This window comes from Triturus cristatus, chromosome 4_1 (genome assembly GCF_964204655.1).
Source record: "Triturus cristatus chromosome 4_1, aTriCri1.1, whole genome shotgun sequence".
NCBI lineage: Eukaryota > Metazoa > Chordata > Amphibia > Caudata > Salamandridae > Triturus > Triturus cristatus.
Window position 1 is genome coordinate 293887923 of NC_140585.1, and position 19906 is coordinate 293907828.

General features: G+C 44.6%; 6 non-coding genes across 6 annotated transcripts; all 6 read left to right on the plus strand.

Moving 5' to 3' along the window:
- Positions 1-460: 460 nt before the first annotated feature.
- On the plus strand, positions 461-760 carry LOC146854373 (signal recognition particle RNA). The gene has a single exon (XR_014981719.1).
- Positions 761-4161: 3401 nt separating this feature from the next.
- On the plus strand, positions 4162-4461 carry LOC146854374 (signal recognition particle RNA). Its single transcript, XR_014981759.1, has one exon.
- A 3401-nt stretch (positions 4462-7862) lies between these two features.
- On the plus strand, positions 7863-8162 carry LOC146854375 (signal recognition particle RNA). Its single transcript, XR_014959197.1, has one exon.
- A 3407-nt stretch (positions 8163-11569) lies between these two features.
- On the plus strand, positions 11570-11869 carry LOC146854376 (signal recognition particle RNA). Its single transcript, XR_014959193.1, has one exon.
- Positions 11870-15270: 3401 nt separating this feature from the next.
- On the plus strand, positions 15271-15570 carry LOC146854377 (signal recognition particle RNA). Its single transcript, XR_014959136.1, has one exon.
- Positions 15571-18978: 3408 nt separating this feature from the next.
- On the plus strand, positions 18979-19278 carry LOC146854378 (signal recognition particle RNA). Its single transcript, XR_014959194.1, has one exon.
- Positions 19279-19906: the final 628 nt, after the last annotated feature.

Genomic DNA, 19906 nt, shown 5'->3' on the forward strand with positions numbered 1-19906 from the left:
CTGGCTCGGCATAACAAGGGATGCCTACAGGACAGCCTAAATTGTGCCGGCAAGCTTCTACAGGGAGTCACTGGCAGATAAAGAGAAACTCAGCCCTAACCTGGCTCTTCTCTCTCACTCTCACTCTCCTTTCCCTTCTGTCCCTCTACCTGTCTCTCACTCTCTAAATACTAGTATTTATGTTGTATTCACTTCCCCGTCACAATCTTTCCGACCCTACTTCCTCTCTCCCTTCAATCAGTTCAACCCTTTTTTTTACTTTAGGAAACTCCACATCTTTTTTAAAGGCCCTTCCCATATTCACAGTGCTTCTTGATAAGACATTTTTTTCCTTTCTTTGAAGGATAGTGAAATTGATTTTCTTGAAACATGGTTGGTAAACCATCAATTCATTCCACCTTACTTTATCATTATCCTTACTTATGGAATGCATTTCATCATTAGGACAGCTGCAGTGTTTACCGGGCAAGGTGGCGTGTGCCTGTTGTCCTAGTTACTGGGGAGGCTGAGGCTTGTGGATTGCTTGAGCTCAGGGGTTCTGGGCTGCACTCAGCTGTGTTGTTCAGGTGTCCATGCTGCATTGGGCAACAATATGGTGTTCTAGAGGGAGCTCTAGAATTTCAGGTTGTGTAACAAGAGGTGCACTGACCCAGGCTGGAAACAGAGCAGGCCAAAGCTTCTATGCCCATTGGTAGCAGGACAGCACCTGTGAGCAGTACGTGTAAAACAGCCTGAGCAAAATAGTGAGACCTAGCCTCTCTTTTTTGACTCAAATGTGAAAGTTTTGATTTTTACAAGGTGTAATAAATTATTTTCCCAAAACCAAATCTTTGTTTTCCTTTTGATATTTTTCCAGGAAATATGATGAACATTTGAACTGGGCCACGCATTTCAGCATAGCAGACAATTCTCCAGAATTGAGACATATTGCAACAACAAGCTAGCAGGCGGAGAGGACTGAAAACTCAGTGCAACCTAGAATAAATGGCTGTGTGATTTTCAGCAAGGATGACTCAAATGCATTCTTCCTTTTAGAGCACCTGTAGGATTAAACTGATCTGTCAAGTACAAAAGCATCCTTCATAGAGCAACTTAGAAATGCGCTTGCTGGCCCTTCTCCTGCATTTCTACGTCCAGCTCTAATTCATTTTTTGATTAGCCCTCATTCTTTTCATATGTGAATGAGAAGGAGAAATTACAGAGCCCTTCACTCTTTGAGCGAAACATGAAAAGACTGAGGGCTGTGCAACTCCCAAACGTTGGAGCCTCTGGCCTGTCGACCCTCGAACCTGCTCCTGCTCCAACCCGGCATCTCTTGTGGCCAGCAACCTCACAAACCCTGGAGGACCTGGCTACCTTTTGACTCTAAACCCCTGGGACTCCCATGAGTAGAGGCTCTACTCAAATCTACTTCTAATCCCTGGCAGCAGCCCGGAACCGCGAACCCTTCACACTCTGCACCCACCAAGCCTGGCCTGTGCCAGAGTGAACAAAGACCACAAGGACGACCCCACGGCGACTGTGACCCCGAGTCCGGCACCCAAGGACCCCCCTCGACACCCCTGAAGAAGCCTGCAGCCTCAGAACCAGGTGCCCCCCCAACCGCGATCAACAGAGGGTAAGATTTCCCGACACCAAAAGGTACCCCTGCACCCGGCGCTCCGCGGCCCCCTGTGCCCAATCCCGGGGTACCTACCTATCCTCCAACTACCCAACTTACCTCTCGAAGTGGTGGTGGCACCTGAAGAATCTTCGTCCCCGAGCTTGCAGTCTTTTTCTAAACCAGAGATTTCCCATTCAAATCAATTGAGCGCCCGAATGCTCAAAAGCACCCTGCACCCAGCCGTCCGAGTGGCCCTGGCAGTGCAACCTCTACATCTATCTACTTCCCCACTTGCCCTGGATAAGTGACCAGGAGCCCAGCTCCCACAGCCACGTGGCCTGCTAGTCAGCAGCCACCAACCAAGGCCCCCCTACCTCTCATAGGATAACATTGGGCCTAACTCTCTCTGCACCCGGCCGCCCTTGTGCCGCTGAGGGTGAACCAACTGTACCTACCTGACCCTGGGAGACGCCTGAGTCTATGCCCAGAACCTTAACTCTGCCAGTCGAGTACTTACCTTTAAACCGATAACTCAATCTTCTCCATAGGGTAACATTGACTGGTTTTTCCTGAAATTTCTTCCAAGTGTGGACTTTTCAAAACTTAAAATATTCACCAAAAATCAGCCGAGTAACGAAAACGAAAATACTCACCTGCTATTAGGTGAGCTCCCCGTGCTGGATCTTGGTGCCCAGCACTGACTCTGAAAAATACTTACAACTGTACTTACCAGTAACCCAATTTTCTCCCATAGGAAATCATTGACTGTTTTTCTGTGAAATTTCTTCTAAGTGTCAATTTCTGCAAACTTTAAATATTCTTTAAAAATCGTATAATTTCTGAAAACGTAATTACTTACCTGTTTTGGATAAACGTCCCAGTACTGAGTCTTGGCACCCAGTACTGGATTACAAAAGTAACAAGAACATACTATACCTGCAACTTGAATTTTCTGCCATAGGGAATCTTAGACTGTTTTCTATGAAATATTTTCTGTCAACTTTTAAAATAGCAAAATATTGTCTAAAAATCATCACAGTAATTAAGTCGACTTTTATCACTTGATTCCAAGTACTGACCCAGGACTGAATCTAGGATCCAGTCCTGGAAATCCAAAAGTAATCCTAAAAGTAATCTGTTGCAAATAACTTGAAACTTCCATTGAGCTCAAAGCATTATTGTGTTTAAAATGTTGTTGCCTATTGCAACCACTTGTAACTTTCTACAAAAGTCAATTGCATATTGCAAAAGTATTTATATAAAGCATCTCATTCTGAGAAAGTATATTTTATTACCTATTGTTGGTTCTAAAATAAAACAAGCATATATTTTTTGTAGATAAACCATTGGCCTAGAGTTCAGTTATTGAGTGTGTGAGACCATTTGCTGACTGAGTGTGTGCAACAAATGCTTTACACTGTCCTCTGATACTGCCTTACTGCTCGACCAAGCTACCACTTTAGAGAGTAAGGTTATATCTAACTTTAGCCTCTGCCAAACCTCTGGGAACTGTGGACTCTGTACACCCTGTACCTATTTGGGAACAGTATATACAGAGCCACTTTCTCACACTGCAGTTCTCCAATATAGGTCTGTCAAGATCATTACTCAATCTACCTTGATTTGGCACAGTATAAAATAGGTCAAGAAGTCTCCTATGAAAAGATATGCAAATCTGTTTGAATCACTTTCCCTAGTCAGGGGACCCACTAGCTGGAAAGGGCAGGGAGGACGAAAATAGCTCATCGGTATAGAACACTGCATGAGCAGCTGATTTTGAGGTGGTAGAAGATAGAGTAATCCAACTGGACCTCAATAAACGGTTTCCTAATGTGCAATAGCCCCTGACCACCTCTGATGCAAAAGTGTAATCTCATACCTTTGCAGAATAAGACATGCTTTCACCTGTTCAAGCTGAACTGACATTGGTCTTCTTGGCCAGCAGGAGTTCCTCTCTTGCAGCTGTTGAGGCTAGAGAACAGAATGACGTGTATTCATTCTTTATGGTAACTCTTCTAGCCCTCCCACTCCATACTACTTTAAAACTTCCGATGTTGCAGACGAGTTCCATCATTGTGACCCATGCTATTTTTCTCAATATTGGCTGGCTCGGCATAACAAGGGAAGCCTACAGGACAGCCTAAATTGTGCCGGCAAGCTTCTACAGGGAGCCACTGGCAGATAAAGAGAAACTCAGCCCTAACCTGGCTCTTCTCTCTCACTCTCCTTTCCCTTCTGTCCCTCTACCTGTCTCTCACTCTCTAAATACTAGTATTTATGTTGTATTCACTTCCCCGTCACAATCTTTCCGACCCTACTTCCTCTCTCCCTTCAATCAGTTCAACCCTCTTTTTTACTTTAGGAAACTCCACCTCTTTTTTAAAGGCCCTTCCCATATTCACACTGCTTCTTGATAAGACATTTTTTTCCTTTCTTTGAAGGATAGTGAAATTGATTTTCTTGAAACATGGTTGGTAAACCATCAATTCATTCCACCTTACTTTATCATTATCCTTACTTATGGAATGCATTTCATCATTAGGACAGCTGCAGTGTTTGCCGGGCAAGGTGGCGTGTGCCTGTTGTCCTAGTTACTTGGGAGGCAGAGGCTTGTGGATTGCTTGAGCTCAGGGGTTCTGGGCTGCACTCAGCTGTGTTGATCAGGTGTCCATGGAGCATTGGGCATCAATATGGTGTTCTAGAGGGAGCTCTAGAATTTCAGGTTGTGTAGCAAGAGGTGCACCGACCCAGGCTGGAAACAGAGCAGGCCAAAGCTTCCATGCCCATTAGTAGCAGGACAGCACCTGTGAGCAGTACGTGTTAAACAGCCTGAGCAAAATAGTGAGACCTAGCCTCTCTTTTTTGACTCAAATGTGAAAGTTTTGATTTTTACAAGGTGTAATAAATTATTTTCCCAAAACCAAATCTTTGTTTTCCTTTTGATATTTTTCCAGGAAATATGATGAACATTTGAACTGGGCCACGCATTTCAGCATAGCAGACAATTCTCCAGAATTGAGACATATTGCAACAACAAGCTAGCAGGCGGAGAGGACTGAAAACTCAGTGCAACCTAGAATAAATGGCTGTGTGATTTTCAGCAAGGATGACTCAAATGCATTCTTCCTTTTAGAGCACCTGTAGGATTAAACTGATCTGTCAAGTACAAAAGCATCCTTCATAGAGCAACTTAGAAATGCGCTTGCTGGCCCTTCTGCTGCATTTCTACGTCCAGCTCTAATTCATTTTTTGATTAGCCCTCATTCTTTTCATATGTGAATGAGAAGGAGAAATTACAGGGCCCTTCACTCTTTGAGCGAAACATGAAAAGACTGAGGGCTGTGCAACTCCCAAACGTTGGAGCCTCTGGCCTGTCGACCCTCGAACCTGCTCCTGCTCCAACCCGGCATCTCTTGTGGCCAGCAACCTCACAAACCCTGGAGGACCTGGCTACCTTTTGACTCTAAACCCCTGGGACTCCCATGAGTAGAGGCTCTACTCAAATCTACTTCTAATCCCTGGCAGCAGCCCGGAACCGCAAACCCTTCACACTCTGCACCCACCAAGCCTGGCCTGTGCCAGAGTGAACAAAGACCACAAGGACGACCCCACGGCGACTGTGACCCCGAGTCCGGCACCCAAGGACCTCCCTCGACACTCCTGAAGAAGCCTGCAGCCTCAGAACCAGGTGCCCCCCCAACCGCGATCAACAGAGGGTAAGATTTCCCGACACCAAAAGGTACCCCTGCACCCGGCGCTCCGCGGCCCCCTGTGCCCAATCCCGGGGTACCTACCTATCCTCCAACTACCCAACTTACCTCTCGAAGTGGTGGTGGCACCTGAAGAATCTTCGTCCCCGAGCTCGCAGTCTTTTTCTAAACCAGAGATTTCCCATTCAAATCAATTGAGCGCCCGAATGCTCAAAAGCACCCTGCACCCAGCCGTCCGAGTGGCCCTGGCAGTGCAACCTCTACATCTATCTACTTCCCCACTTGCCCTGGATAAGTGACCAGGAACCCAGCTCCCACAGCCACGTGGCCTGCTAGTCAGCAGCCACCAACCAAGGCCCCCCTACCTCTCATAGGATAACATTGGGCCTAACTCTCTCTGCACCCGGCCGCCCTTGTGCCGCTGAGGGTGAACCAACTGTACCTACCTGACCCTGGGAGACGCCTGAGTCTATGCCCAGAACCTTAACTCTGCCAGTCGAGTACTTACCTTTAAACCGATAACTCAATCATCTCCATAGGGTAACATTGACTGGTTTTTCCTGAAATTTCTTCCAAGTGTGGACTTTTCAAAACTTAAAATATTCACCAAAAATCAGCCGAGTAACGAAAACGAAAATACTCACCTGCTATTAGGTGAGCTCCCAGTGCTGGATCTTGGTGCCCAGCACTGACTCTGAAAAATACTTACAACTGTACTTACCAGTAACCCAATATTCTCCTATAGGAAATCATTGACTGTTTTTCTGTGAAATTTCTTCTAAGTGTCAATTTCTGCAAACTTTAAATATTCTTTAAAAATCGTATAATTTCTGAAAACGTAATTACTTACCTGTTTTGGATAAACGTCCCAGTACTGAGTCTTGGCACCCAGTACTGGATTACAAAAGTAACAAGAACATACTATACCTGCAACTTGAATTTTCTGCCATAGGGAATCTTAGACTGTTTTCTATGAAATATTTTCTGTCAACTTTTAAAATAGCAAAATATTGTCTAAAAATCATCACAGTAATTAAGTCGACTTTTATCACTTGATTCCAAGTACTGACCCAGGACTGAATCTAGGATCCAGTCCTGGAAATCCAAAAGTAATCCTAAAAGTAATCTGTTGCAAATAACTTGAAACTTCCATTGAGCTCAAAGCATTATTGTGTTTAAAATGTTGTTGCCTATTGCAACCACTTGTAACTTTCTACAAAAGTCAATTGCATATTGCAAAAGTATTTATATAAAGCATCTCATTCTGAGAAAGTATATTTTAATACCTATTGTTGGTTCTAAAATAAAACAAGCATATATTTTTTGTAGATAAACCATTGGCCTAGAGTTCAGTTATTGAGTGTGTGAGACCATTTGCTGACTGAGTGTGTGCAACAAATGCTTTACACTGTCCTCTGATACTGCCTTACTGCTCGACCAAGCTACCACTTTAGAGAGTAAGGTTATATCTAACTTTAGCCTCTGCCAAACCTCTGGGGACTGTGGACTCTGTACACCCTGTACCTATTTGGGAACAGTATATACAGAGCCACTTTCTCACACTGCAGTTCTCCAACATAGGTCTGTCAAGATCATTACTCAATCTACCTTGATTTGGCACAGTATAAAATAGGTCAAGAAGTCTCCTATGAAAAGATATGCAAATCTGTTCGAATCACTTTCCCTAGTCAGGGGACCCACTAGCTGGAAAGGGCAGGGAGGACCAAAATAGCTCATCGGTATAGAACACTGCATGAGCAGCTGATTTTGAGGTGGTAGAAGATAGAGTAATCCAACTGGACCTCAATAAACGGTTTCCTAATGTGCAATATCCCCTGACCGCCTCTGACGCAAAAGTGTAATCTCATACCTTTGCAGAATCAGGCATGCTTTCACCTGTTCAAGCTGAACTGACATTGGTCTTCTTGGCCAGCAGGAGTTCCTCTCTTGCAGCTGTTGAGGCTAGAGAACAGAATGACGTGTATTCATTCTTTATGGTAACTCTTCTAGCCCTCCCACTCCATACTACTTTAAAACTTCCGATGTTGCAGACGAGTTCCATCATTGTGACCCGTGCTATTTTTCTCAATATTGGCTGGCTCGGCATAACAAGGGAAGCCTACAGGACAACCTAAATTGTGCCGGCAAGCTTCTACAGGGAGCCACTGGCAGATAAAGAGAAACTCAGCCCTAACCTGGCTCTTCTCTCTCACTCTCCTTTCCCTTCTGTCCCTCTACCTGTCTCTCACTCTCTAAATACTATTATTTATGTTGTATTCACTTCCCCGTCACAATCTTTCCGACCCTACTTCCTCTCTCCCTTCAATCAGTTCAACCCTCTTTTTTACTTTAGGAAACTCCACATCTTTTTTAAAGGCCCTTCCCATATTCACACTGCTTCTTGATAAGACATTTTTTTCCTTTCTTTGAAGGATAGTGAAATTGATTTTCTTGAAACATGGTTGGTAAAACATCAATTCATTCCACCTTACTTTATCATTATCCTTACTTATGGAATGCATTTCATCATTAGGACAGCTGCAGTGTTTGCCGGGCAAGGTGGCGTGTGCCTGTTGTCCTAGTTACTTGGGAGGCAGAGGCTTGTGGATTGCTTGAGCACAGGGGTTCTGGGCTGCACTCAGCTGTGTTGATCAGGTGTCCATGCTGCATTGGGCATCAATATGGTGTTCTAGAGGGAGCTCTAGAATTTCAGGTTGTGTAACGAGAGGTGCACCGACCCAGGCTGGAAACAGAGCAGGCCAAAGCTTCCATGCCCATTGGTAGCAGGACAGCACCTGTGAGCAGTACGTGTAAAACAGCCTGAGCAAAATAGTGAGACCTAGCCTCTCTTTTTTGACTCAAATGTGAAAGTTTTGATTTTTACAAGGTGTAATAAATTATTTTCCCAAAACCAAATTTTTGTTTTCATTTTGATATTTTTCCAGGAAATATGATGAACATTTGAACTGGGCCACGCATTTCAGCATAGCAGACAATTCTCCAGAATTGAGACATATTGCAACAACAAGCTAGCAGGCGGAGAGAACTGAAAACTCAGTGCAACCTAGAATAAATAGCTGTGTGATTTTCAGCAAGGATGACTCAAATGCATTCTTCCTTTTAGAGCACCTGTAGGATTAAACTGATCTGTCAAGTACAAAAGCATCCTTCATAGAGCAACTTAGAAATGCGCTTGCTGGCCCTTCTGCTGCATTTCTACGTCCAGCTCTAATTCATTTTTTGATTAGCCCTCATTCTTTTCATATGTGAATGAGAAGGAGAAATTACAGGGCCCTTCACTCTTTGAGCGAAACATGAAAAGACTGAGGGCTGTGCAACTCCCAAACGTTGGAGCCTCTGGCCTGTCGACCCTCGAACCTGCTCCTGCTCCAACCCGGCATCTCTTGTGGCCAGCAACCTCACAAACCCTGGAGGACCTGGCTACCTTTTGACTCTAAACCCCTGGCACTCCCATGAGTAGAGGCTCTACTCAAATCTACTTCTAATCCCTGGCAGCAGCCCGGAACCGCGAACCCTTCACACTCTGCACCCACCAAGCCTGGCCTGTGCCAGAGTGAACAAAGACCACAAGGACGACCCCACGGCGACTGTGACCCCGAGTCCGGCACCCAAGGACCTCCCTCGACACTCCTGAAGAAGCCTGCAGCCTCAGAACCAGGTGCCCCCCCAACCGCGATCAACAGAGGGTAAGATTTCCCGACACCAAAAGGTACCCCTGCACCCGGCGCTCCGCGGCCCCCTGTGCCCAATCCCGGGGTACCTACCTATCCTCCAACTACCCAACTTACCTCTCGAAGTGGTGGTGGCACCTGAAGAACCTTCGTCCCCGAGCTTGCAGTCTTTTTCTAAACCAGAGATTTCCCATTCAAATCAATTGAGCGCCCGAATGCTCAAAAGCACCCTGCACCCAGCCGTCCAAGTGGCCCTGGCAGTGCAACCTCTACATCTATCTACTTCCCCACTTGCCCTGGATAAGTGACCAGGAGCCCAGCTCCCACAGCCACGTGGCCTGCTAGTCAGCAGCCACCAACTAAGGCCCCCCTACCTCTCATAGGATAACATTGGGCCTAACTCTCTCTGCACCCGGCCGCACTTGTGCCGCTGAGGGTGAACCAACTGTACCTACCTGACCCTGGGAGACGCCTGAGTCTATGCCCAGAACCTTAACTCTGCCAGTCGAGTACTTACCTTTAAACCGATAACTCAATCTTCTCCATAGGGTAACATTGACTGGTTTTTCCTGAAATTTCTTCCAAGTGTGGACTTTTCAAAACTTAAAATATTTACCAAAAATCAGCCGAGTAACGAAAACGAAAATACTCACCTGCTATTAGGTGAGCTCCCAGTGCTGGATCTTGGTGCCCAGCACTGACTCTGAAAAATACTTACAACTGTACTTACCAGTAACCCAATTTTCTCCCATAGGAAATCATTGACTGTTTTTCTGTGAAATTTCTTCTAAGTGTCAATTTCTGCAAACTTTAAATATTCTTTAAAAATCGTATAATTTCTGAAAACATAATTACTTACCTGTTTTGGATAAAGGTCCCAGTACTGAGTCTAGGCACCCAGTACTGGATTACAAAAGTAACGAGAACATACTATACCTGCAACTTGAATTTTCTGCCATAGGGAATCTTAGACTGTTTTCTATGAAATATTTTCTGTCAACTTTTAAAATAGCAAAATATTGTCTAAAAATCATCACAGTAATTAAGTCGACTTTTATCACTTGATTCCAAGTACTGACCCAGGACTGAATCTAGGATCCAGTCCTGGAAATCCAAAAGTAATCCTAAAAGTAATCTGTTGCAAATAACTTGAAACTTCCATTGAGCTCAATGCATTATTGTGTTTAAAATGTTGTTGCCTATTGCAACCACTTGTAACTTTCTACAAAAGTCAATTGCATATTGCAAAAGTATTTATATAAAGCATCTCATTCTGAGAAAGTATATTTTAATACCTATTGTTGGTTCTAAAATAAAACAAGCATATATTTTTTGTAGATAAACCATTGGCCTAGAGTTCAGTTATTGAGTGTGTGAGACCATTTGCTGACTGAGTGTGTGCAACAAATGCTTTACACTGTCCTCTGATACTGCCTTACTGCTCGACCAAGCTACCACTTTAGAGAGTAAGGTTATATCTAACTTTAGCCTCTGCCAAACCTCTGGGGACTGTGGACTCTGTACACCCTGTACCTATTTGGGAACAGTATATACAGAGCCACTTTCTCACACTGCAGTTCTCCAATATAGGTCTGTCAAGATCATTACTCAATCTACCTTGATTTGGCACAGTATAAAATAGGTCAAGAAGTCTCCTATGAAAAGATATGCAAATCTGTTCGAATCACTTTCCCTAGTCAGGGGACCCACTAGCTGGAAGGGGCAGGGAGGACCAAAATAGCTCATCGGTATAGAACACTGCATGAGCAGCTGATTTTGAGGTGGTAGAAGATAGAGTAATCCAACTGGACCTCAATAAACGGTTTCCTAATGTGCAATAGCCCCTGATCACCTCTGACGCAAAAGTGTAATCTCATACCTTTGCAGAATCAGGCATGCTTTCACCTGTTCAAGCTGAACTGACATTGGTCTTCTTGGCCAGCAGGAGTTCCTCTCTTGCAGCTGTTGAGGCTAGAGAACAGAATGACGTGTATTCATTCTTTATGGTAACTCTTCTAGCCCTCCCACTCCATACTACTTTAAAACTTCCGATGTTGCAGACGAGTTCCATCATTGTGACCCATGCTATTTTTCTCAATATTGGCTGGCTCGGCATAACAAGGGAAGCCTACAGGACAGCCTAAATTGTGCCGGCAAGCTTCTACAGGGAGTCACTGGCAGATAAAGAGAAACTCAGCCCTAACCTGGCTCTTCTCTCTCACTCTCATTCTCCTTTCCCTTCTGTCCCTCTACCTGTCTCTCACTCTCTAAATACTAGTATTTATGTTGTATTCACTTCCCCGTCACAATCTTTCCGACCCTACTTCCTCTCTCCCTTCAATCAGTTCAACCCTCTTTTTTACTTTAGGAAACTCCACATCTTTTTTAAAGGCCCTTCCCATATTCACACTGCTTCTTGATAAGACATTTTTTTCCTTTCTTTGAAGGATAGTGAAATTGATTTTCTTGAAACATGGTTGGTAAACCATCAATTCATTCCACCTTACTTTATCATTATCCTTACTTATGGAATACATTTCATCATTAGGACAGCTGCAGTGTTTGCCGGGCAAGGTGGCGTGTGCCTGTTGTCCTAGTTACTTGGGAGGCAGAGGCTTGTGGATTGCTTGAGCTCAGGGGTTCTGGGCTGCACTCAGCTGTGTTGGTCAGGTGTCCATGCTGCATTGGGCATCAATATGGTGTTCTAGAGGGAGCTCTAGAATTTCAGGTTGTGTAACAAGAGGTGCACCGACCCAGGCTGGAAACAGAGCAGGCCAAAGCTTCCATGCCCATTGGTAGCAGGACAGCACCTGTGAGCAGTACGTGTAAAACAGCCTGAGCAAAATAGTGAGACCTAGCCTCTCTTTTTTGACTCAAATGTGAAAGTTTTGATTTTTACAAGGTGTAATAAATTATTTTCCCAAAACCAAATCTTTGTTTTCCTTTTGATATTTTTCCAGGAAATATGATGAACATTTGAACTGGGCCACGCATTTCAGCATAGCAGACAATTCTCCAGAATTGAGACATATTGCAACAACAAGCTAGCAGGCGGAGAGGACTGAAAACTCAGTGCAACCTAGAATAAATGGCTGTGTGATTTTCAGCAAGGATGACTCAAATGCATTCTTCCTTTTAGAGCACCTGTAGGATTAAACTGATCTGTCAAGTACAAAAGCATCCTCCATAGAGCAACTTAGAAATGCGCTTGCTGGCCCTTCTGCTGCATTTCTACGTCCAGCTCTAATTCATTTTTTGATTAGCCCTCATTCTTTTCATATGTGAATGAGAAGGAGAAATTACAGGGCCCTTCACTCTTTGAGCGAAACATGAAAAGACTGAGGGCTGTGCAACTCCCAAACGTTGGGGCCTCTGGCCTGTCGACCCTCGAACCTGCTCCTGCTCCAACCCGGCATCTCTTGTGGCCAGCAACCTCACAAACCCTGGAGGACCTGGCTACCTTTTGACTCTAAACCCCTGGGACTCCCATGAGTAGAGGCTCTACTCAAATCTACTTCTAATCCCTGGCAGCAGCCCGGAACCGCGAACCCTTCACACTCTGCACCCACCAAGCCTGGCCTGTGCCAGAGTGAACAAAGACCACAAGGACGACCCCACGGCGACTGTGACCCCGAGTCCGGCACCCAAGGACCTCCCTCGACACTCCTGAAGAAGCCTGCAGCCTCAGAACCAGGTGCCCTCCCAACCGCGATCAACAGAGGGTAAGATTTCCCGACACCAAAAGGTACCCCTGCACCCGGCGCTCCGCGGCCCCCTGTGCCCAATCCCGGGGTACCTACCTATCCTCCAACTACCCAACTTACCTCTCGAAGTGGTGGTGGCACCTGAAGAATCTTCGTCCCCGAGCTTGCAGTCTTTTTCTAAACCAGAGATTTCCCATTCAAATCAAATGAGCGCCCGAATGCTCAAAAGCACCCTGCACCCAGCCGTCCGAGTGGCCCTGGCAGTGCAACCTCCACATCTATCTACTTCCCCACTTGCCCTGGATAAGTGACCAGGAGCCCAGCTCCCACAGCCACGTGGCCTGCTAGTCAGCAGCCACCAACCAAGGCCCCCCTACCTCTCATAAGGATAACATTGGGCCTAACTCTCTCTGCACCCGGCCGCCCTTGTGCCGCTGAGGGTGAACCAACTGTACCTACCTGACCCTGGGAGACGCCTGGGTCTATGCCCAGAACCTTAACTCTGCCAGTCGAGTACTTACCTTTAAACCGATAACTCAATCTTCTCCATAGGGTAACATTGACTGTTTTTTCCTGAAATTTCTTCCAAGTGTGGACTTTTCAAAATTTAAAATATTCACCAAAAATCAGCCGAGTAACGAAAACGAAAATACTCACCTGCTGTTAGGTGAGCTCCCAGTGCTGGATCTTGGTGCCCAGCACTGACTCTGAAAAATACTTACCACTGTACTTACCAGTAACCCAATTTTCTCCCATAGGAAATCATTGACTGTTTTTCTGTGAAATTTCTTCTAAGTGTCAATTTCTGCAAACTTTAAATATTCTTTAAAAATCGTATAATTTCTGAAAACGTAATTACTTACCTGTTTTGGATAAAGGTCCCAGTACTGAGTCTAGGCACCCAGTACTGGATTACAAAAGTAACGAGAACATACTATACCTGCAACTTGAATTTTCTGCCATAGGGAATCTTAGACTGTTTTCTATGAAATATTTTCTGTCAACTTTTAAAATAGCAAAATATTGTCTAAAAATCATCACAGTAATTAAGTCGACTTTTATCACTTGATTCCAAGTACTGACCCAGGACTGAATCTAGGATCCAGTCCTGGAAATCCAAAAGTAATCCTAAAAGTAATCTGTTGCAAATAACTTGAAACTTCCATTGAGCTCAATGCATTATTGAGTTTAAAATTTTGTTGCCTATTGCAACCACTTGTAACTTTCTACAAAAGTCACTTGCATATTGCAAAAGTATTTATATAAAGCATCTCATTCTGAGAAAGTATATTTTAATACCTATTGTTGGTTCTAAAATAAAACAAGCATATATTTTTTGTAGATAAACCATTGGACTAGAGTTCAGTTATTGAGTGTGTGAGACCATTTGCTGACTGAGTGTGTGCAACAAATACTTTACACTGTCCTCTGATACTGCCTTACTGCTTGACCAAGCTACCACTTTAGAGAGTAAGGTTATATCTAACTTTAGCCTCTGCCAAACCTCTGGGGACTGTGGACTCTGTACACCCTGTATCTATTTGGGAACAGTATATACAGAGCCACTTTCTCACACTGCAGTTCTCCAATATAGGTCTGTCAAGATCATTACTCAATCTACCTTGATTTGGCACAGTATAAAATAAGTCAAGAAGTCTCCTATGAAAAGATATGCAAATCTGTTCGAATCACTTTCCCTAGTCAGGGGACCCACTAGCTGCAAGGGGCAGGGAGGACCAAAATAGCTCATCGGTATAGAACACTGCATGAGCAGCTGATTTTGAGGTGGTAGAAGATAGAGTAATCCAACTGGACCTCAATAAACGGTTTCCTAATGTGCAATAGCCCCTGACCACCTCTGAGGCAAAAGTGTAATCTCATACCTTTGCAGAATCAGGCATGCTTTCACCTGTTCAAGCTGAACTGACATTGGTCTTCTTGGCCAGCAGGAGTTCCTCTCTTGCAGCTGTTGAGGCTAGAGAGCAGAATGACGTGTATTCATTCTTTATGGTAACTCTTCTAGCCCTCCCAATCCATACCACTTTAAAACTTCCGATGTTGCAGACGAGTTCCATCATTGTGACCCATGCTATTTTTCTCAAATTGGCTGGCTCGGCATAACAAGGGATGCCTACAGGACAGCCTAAATTGTGCCGGCAAGCTTCTACAGGGAGTCACTGGCAGATAAAGAGAAACTCAGCCCTAACCTGGCTCTTCTCTCTCACGCTCCTTTCCCTTCTGTCCCTCTACCTGTCTCTCACTCTCTAAATACTAGTATTTATGTTGTATTCACTTCCCCGTCACAATCTTTCAGACCCTACTTCCTCTCTCCCTTCAATCAGTTCAACCCTCTTTTTTACTTTAGGAAACTCCACATCTTTTTTAAAGGCCCTTCCCATATTCTCACTGCTTCTTGATAAGACATTTTTTTACTTTCTTTGAAGGATAGTGAAATTGATTTTCTTGAAACATGGTTTGTAAACCATCAATTCATTCCACCTTACTTTATCATTATCCTTACTTATGGAATGCATTTCATCATTAGGACAGCTGCAGTGTTTGCCGGGCAAGGTGGCGTGTGCCTGTTGTCCTAGTTACTTGGGAGGCAGAGGCTTGTGGATTGCTTGAGCTCAGGGGTTCTGGACTGCACTCAGCTGTGTTGATCAGGTGTCCATGCTGCATTGGGCATCAATATGGTGTTCTAGAGGGAGCTCTAGAATTTCAGGTTGTGTAACGAGAGGTGCACCGACCCAGGCTGGAAACAGAGCAGGCCAAAGCTTCCATGCCCATTGGTAGCAGGACAGCACCTGTGAGCAGTACGTGTAAAACAGCCTGAGCACAATAGTGAGACCTAGCCTCTCTTTTTTGACTCAAATGTGAAAGTTTTGATTTTTACAAGGTGTAATAAATTATTTTCCCAAAACCAAATCTTTGTTTTCCTTTTGATATTTTTCCAGGAAATATGATGAACATTTGAACTGGGCCACGCATTTCAGCATAGCAGACAATTCTCCAGAATTGAGACATATTGCAACAACAAGCTAGCAGGCGGAGAGGACTGAAAACTCAGTGCAACCTAGAATAAATGGCTGTGTGATTTTCAGCAAGGATGACTCAAATGCATTCTTCCTTTTAGAGCACCTGTAGGATTAAACTGATCTGTCAAGTACAAAAGCATCCTTCATAGAGCAACTTAGAAATGCGCTTGCTGGCCCTTCTGCTGCATTTCTACGTCCAGCTCTAATTAATTTTTTGATTAGCCCTCATTCTTTTCATATGTGAATGAGAAGGAGAAATTACAGGGCCCTTCACTCTTTGCGCGAAACATGAAAAGACTGAGGGCTGTGCAACTCCCAAACGTTGGAGCCTCTGGCCTGTCGACCCTCGAACCTGCTCCTGCTCCAACCCGGCATCTCTTGTGGCCAGCAACCTCACAAACCCTGGAGGACCTGGCTACCTTTTGACTCTAAACCCCTGGGACTCCCATGAGTAGAGGCTCTACTCAAATCTACTTCTAATCCCTGGCAGCAGCCCGGAACCGCGAACCCTTCACACTCTGCACCCACCAAGCCTGGCCTGTGCCAGAGTGAACAAAGACCACAAGGACGACCCCACGGCGACTGTGACCCCGAGTCCGGCACACAAGGACCTCCCTCGACACTCCTGAAGAAGCCTGCAGCCTCAGAACCAGGTGCCCCCCCAACCGCGATCAACAGAGGGTAAGATTTCCCGACACCAAAAGGTACCCCTGCACCCGGCGCTCCGCGGCCCCCTGTGCCCAATCCCGGGGTACCTACCTATCCTCCAACTACCCAACTTACCTCTCAAAGTGGTGGTGGCACCTGACGAATCTTCGTCCCCGAGCTTGCAGTCTTTTTCTAAACCAGAGATTTCCCATTCAAATCAATTGAGCGCCCGAATGCTCAAAAGCACCCTGCACCCAGCCGTCCGAGTAGCCCTGGCAGTGCAACCTCTACATCTATCTACTTCCCCACTTGCCCTGGATAAGTGACCAGGAGCCCAGCTCCCACAGCCACGTGGCCTGCTAGTCAGCAGCCACCAACCAAGGCCCCCCTACCTCTCATAGGATAACATTGGGCCTAACTCTCTCTGCACCCGGCCGCCCTTGTGCCGCTGAGGGTGAACCAACTGTACCTACCTGACCCTGGGAGACGCCTGAGTCTATGCCCAGAACCTTAACTCTGCCAGTCGAGTACTTACCTTTAAACCGATAACTCAATCTTCTCCATAGGGTAACATTGACTGGTTTTTCCTGAAATTTCTTCCAAGTGTGGACTTTTCAAAACTTAAAATATTCACCAAAAATCAGCCGAGTAACGAAAACGAAAATACTCACCTGCTATTAGGTGAGCTCCCAGTGCTGGATCTTGGTGCCCAGCACTGACTCTGAAAAATACTTACAACTGTACTTACCGGTAACCCAATTTTCTCCCATAGGAAATCATTGACTGTTTTTCTGTGAAATTTCTTCTAAGTGTCAATTTCTGCAAACTTTAAATATTCTTTAAAAATCGTATAATTTCTGAAAACATAATTACTTACCTGTTTTGGATAAAGGTCCCAGTACTGAGTCTAGGCACCCAGTACTGGATTACAAAAGTAACGAGAACATACTATACCTGCAACTTGAATTTTCTGCCATAGGGAATCTTAGACTGTTTTCTATGAAATATTTTCTGTCAACTTTTAAAATAGCAAAATATTGTCTAAAAATCATCACAGTAATTAAGTCGACTTTTATCACTTGATTCCAAGTACTGACCCAGGACTGAATCTAGGATCCAGTCCTGGAAATCCAAAAGGAATCCTAAAAGTAATCTGTTGCAAATAACTTGAAACTTCCATTGAGCTCAATGCATTATTGTGTTTAAAATGTTGTTGCCTATTGCAACCACTTGTAACTTTCTACAAAAGTCAATTGCATATTGCAAAAGTATTTATATAAAGCATCTCATTCTGAGAAAGTATATTTTAATACCTATTGTTGGTTCTAAAATAAAACAAGCATATATTTTTTGTAGATAAACCATTGGCCTAGAGTTCAGTTATTGAGTGTGTGAGACCATTTGCTGACTGAGTGTGTGCAACAAATGCTTTACACTGTCCTCTGATACTGCCTTACTGCTCGACCAAGCTACCACTTTAGAGAGTAAGGTTATATCTAACTTTAGCCTCTGCAAAAACCTCTGGGGAATGTGGACTCTGTACACCCTGTACCTATTTGGGAACAGTATATACAGAGCCACTTTCTCACACTGCAGTTCTCCAATATAGGTCTGTCAAGATCATTACTCAATCTACCTTGATTTGGCACAGTATAAAATAGGTCAAGAAGTCTCCTATGAAAAGATATGCAAATCTGTTCGAATCACTTTCCCTAGTCAGGGGACCCACTAGCTGGAAGGGGCAGGGAGGACCAAAATAGCTCATCGGTATAGAACACTGCATGAGCAGCTGATTTTGAGGTGGTAGAAGATAGAGTAATCCAACTGGACCTCAATAAACGGTTTCCTAATGTGCAATAGCCCCTGATCACCTCTGACGCAAAAGTGTAATCTCATACCTTTGCAGAATCAGGCATGCTTTCACCTGTTCAAGCTGAACTGACATTGGTCTTCTTGGCCAGCAGGAGTTCCTCTCTTGCAGCTGTTGAGGCTAGAGAACAGAATGACGTGTATTCATTCTTTATGGTAACTCTTCTAGCCCTCCCACTCCATACTACTTTAAAACTTCCGATGTTGCAGACGAGTTCCATCATTGTGACCCATGCTATTTTTCTCAATATTGGCTGGCTCGGCATAACAAGGGAAGCCTACAGGACAGCCTAAATTGTGCCGGCAAGCTTCTACAGGGAGTCACTGGCAGATAAAGAGAAACTCAGCCCTAACCTGGCTCTTCTCTCTCACTCTCATTCTCCTTTCCCTTCTGTCCCTCTACCTGTCTCTCACTCTCTAAATACTAGTATTTATGTTGTATTCACTTCCCCGTCACAATCTTTCCGACCCTACTTCCTCTCTCCCTTCAATCAGTTCAACCCTCTTTTTTACTTTAGGAAACTCCACATCTTTTTTAAAGGCCCTTCCCATATTCACACTGCTTCTTGATAAGACATTTTTTTCCTTTCTTTGAAGGATAGTGAAATTGATTTTCTTGAAACATGGTTGGTAAACCATCAATTCATTCCACCTTACTTTATCATTATCCTTACTTATGGAATGCATTTCATCATTAGGACAGCTGCAGTGTTTGCCGGGCAAGGTGGCGTGTGCCTGTTGTCCTAGTTACTTGGGAGGCAGAGGCTTGTGGATTGCTTGAGCTCAGGGGTTCTGGGCTGCACTCAGCTGTGTTGGTCAGGTGTCCATGCTGCATTGGGCATCAATATGGTGTTCTAGAGGGAGCTCTAGAATTTCAGGTTGTGTAACAAGAGGTGCACCGACCCAGGCTGGAAACAGAGCAGGCCAAAGCTTCCATGCCCATTGGTAGCAGGACAGCACCTGTGAGCAGTACGTGTAAAACAGCCTGAGCAAAATAGTGAGACCTAGCCTCTCTTTTTTGACTCAAATGTGAAAGTTTTGATTTTTACAAGGTGTAATAAATTATTTTCCCAAAACCAAATCTTTGTTTTCCTTTTGATATTTTTCCAGGAAATATGATGAACATTTGAACTGGGCCACGCATTTCAGCATAGCAGACAATTCTCCAGAATTGAGACATATTGCAACAACAAGCTAGCAGGCGGAGAGGACTGAAAACTCAGTGCAACCTAGAATAAATGGCTGTGTGATTTTCAGCAAGGATGACTCAAATGCATTCTTCCTTTTAGAGCACCTGTAGGATTAAACTGATCTGTCAAGTACAAAAGCATCCTTCATAGAGCAACTTAGAAATGCGCTTGCTGGCCCTTCTGCTGCATTTCTACGTCCAGCTCTAATTCATTTTTTGATTAGCCCTCATTCTTTTCATATGTGAATGAGAAGGAGAAATTACAGGGCCCTTCACTCTTTGAGCGAAACATGAAAAGACTGAGGGCTGTGCAACTCCCAAACGTTGGGGCCTCTGGCCTGTCGACCCTCGAACCTGCTCCTGCTCCAACCCGGCATCTCTTGTGGCCAGCAACCTCACAAACCCTGGAGGACCTGGCTACCTTTTGACTCTAAACCCCTGGGACTCCCATGA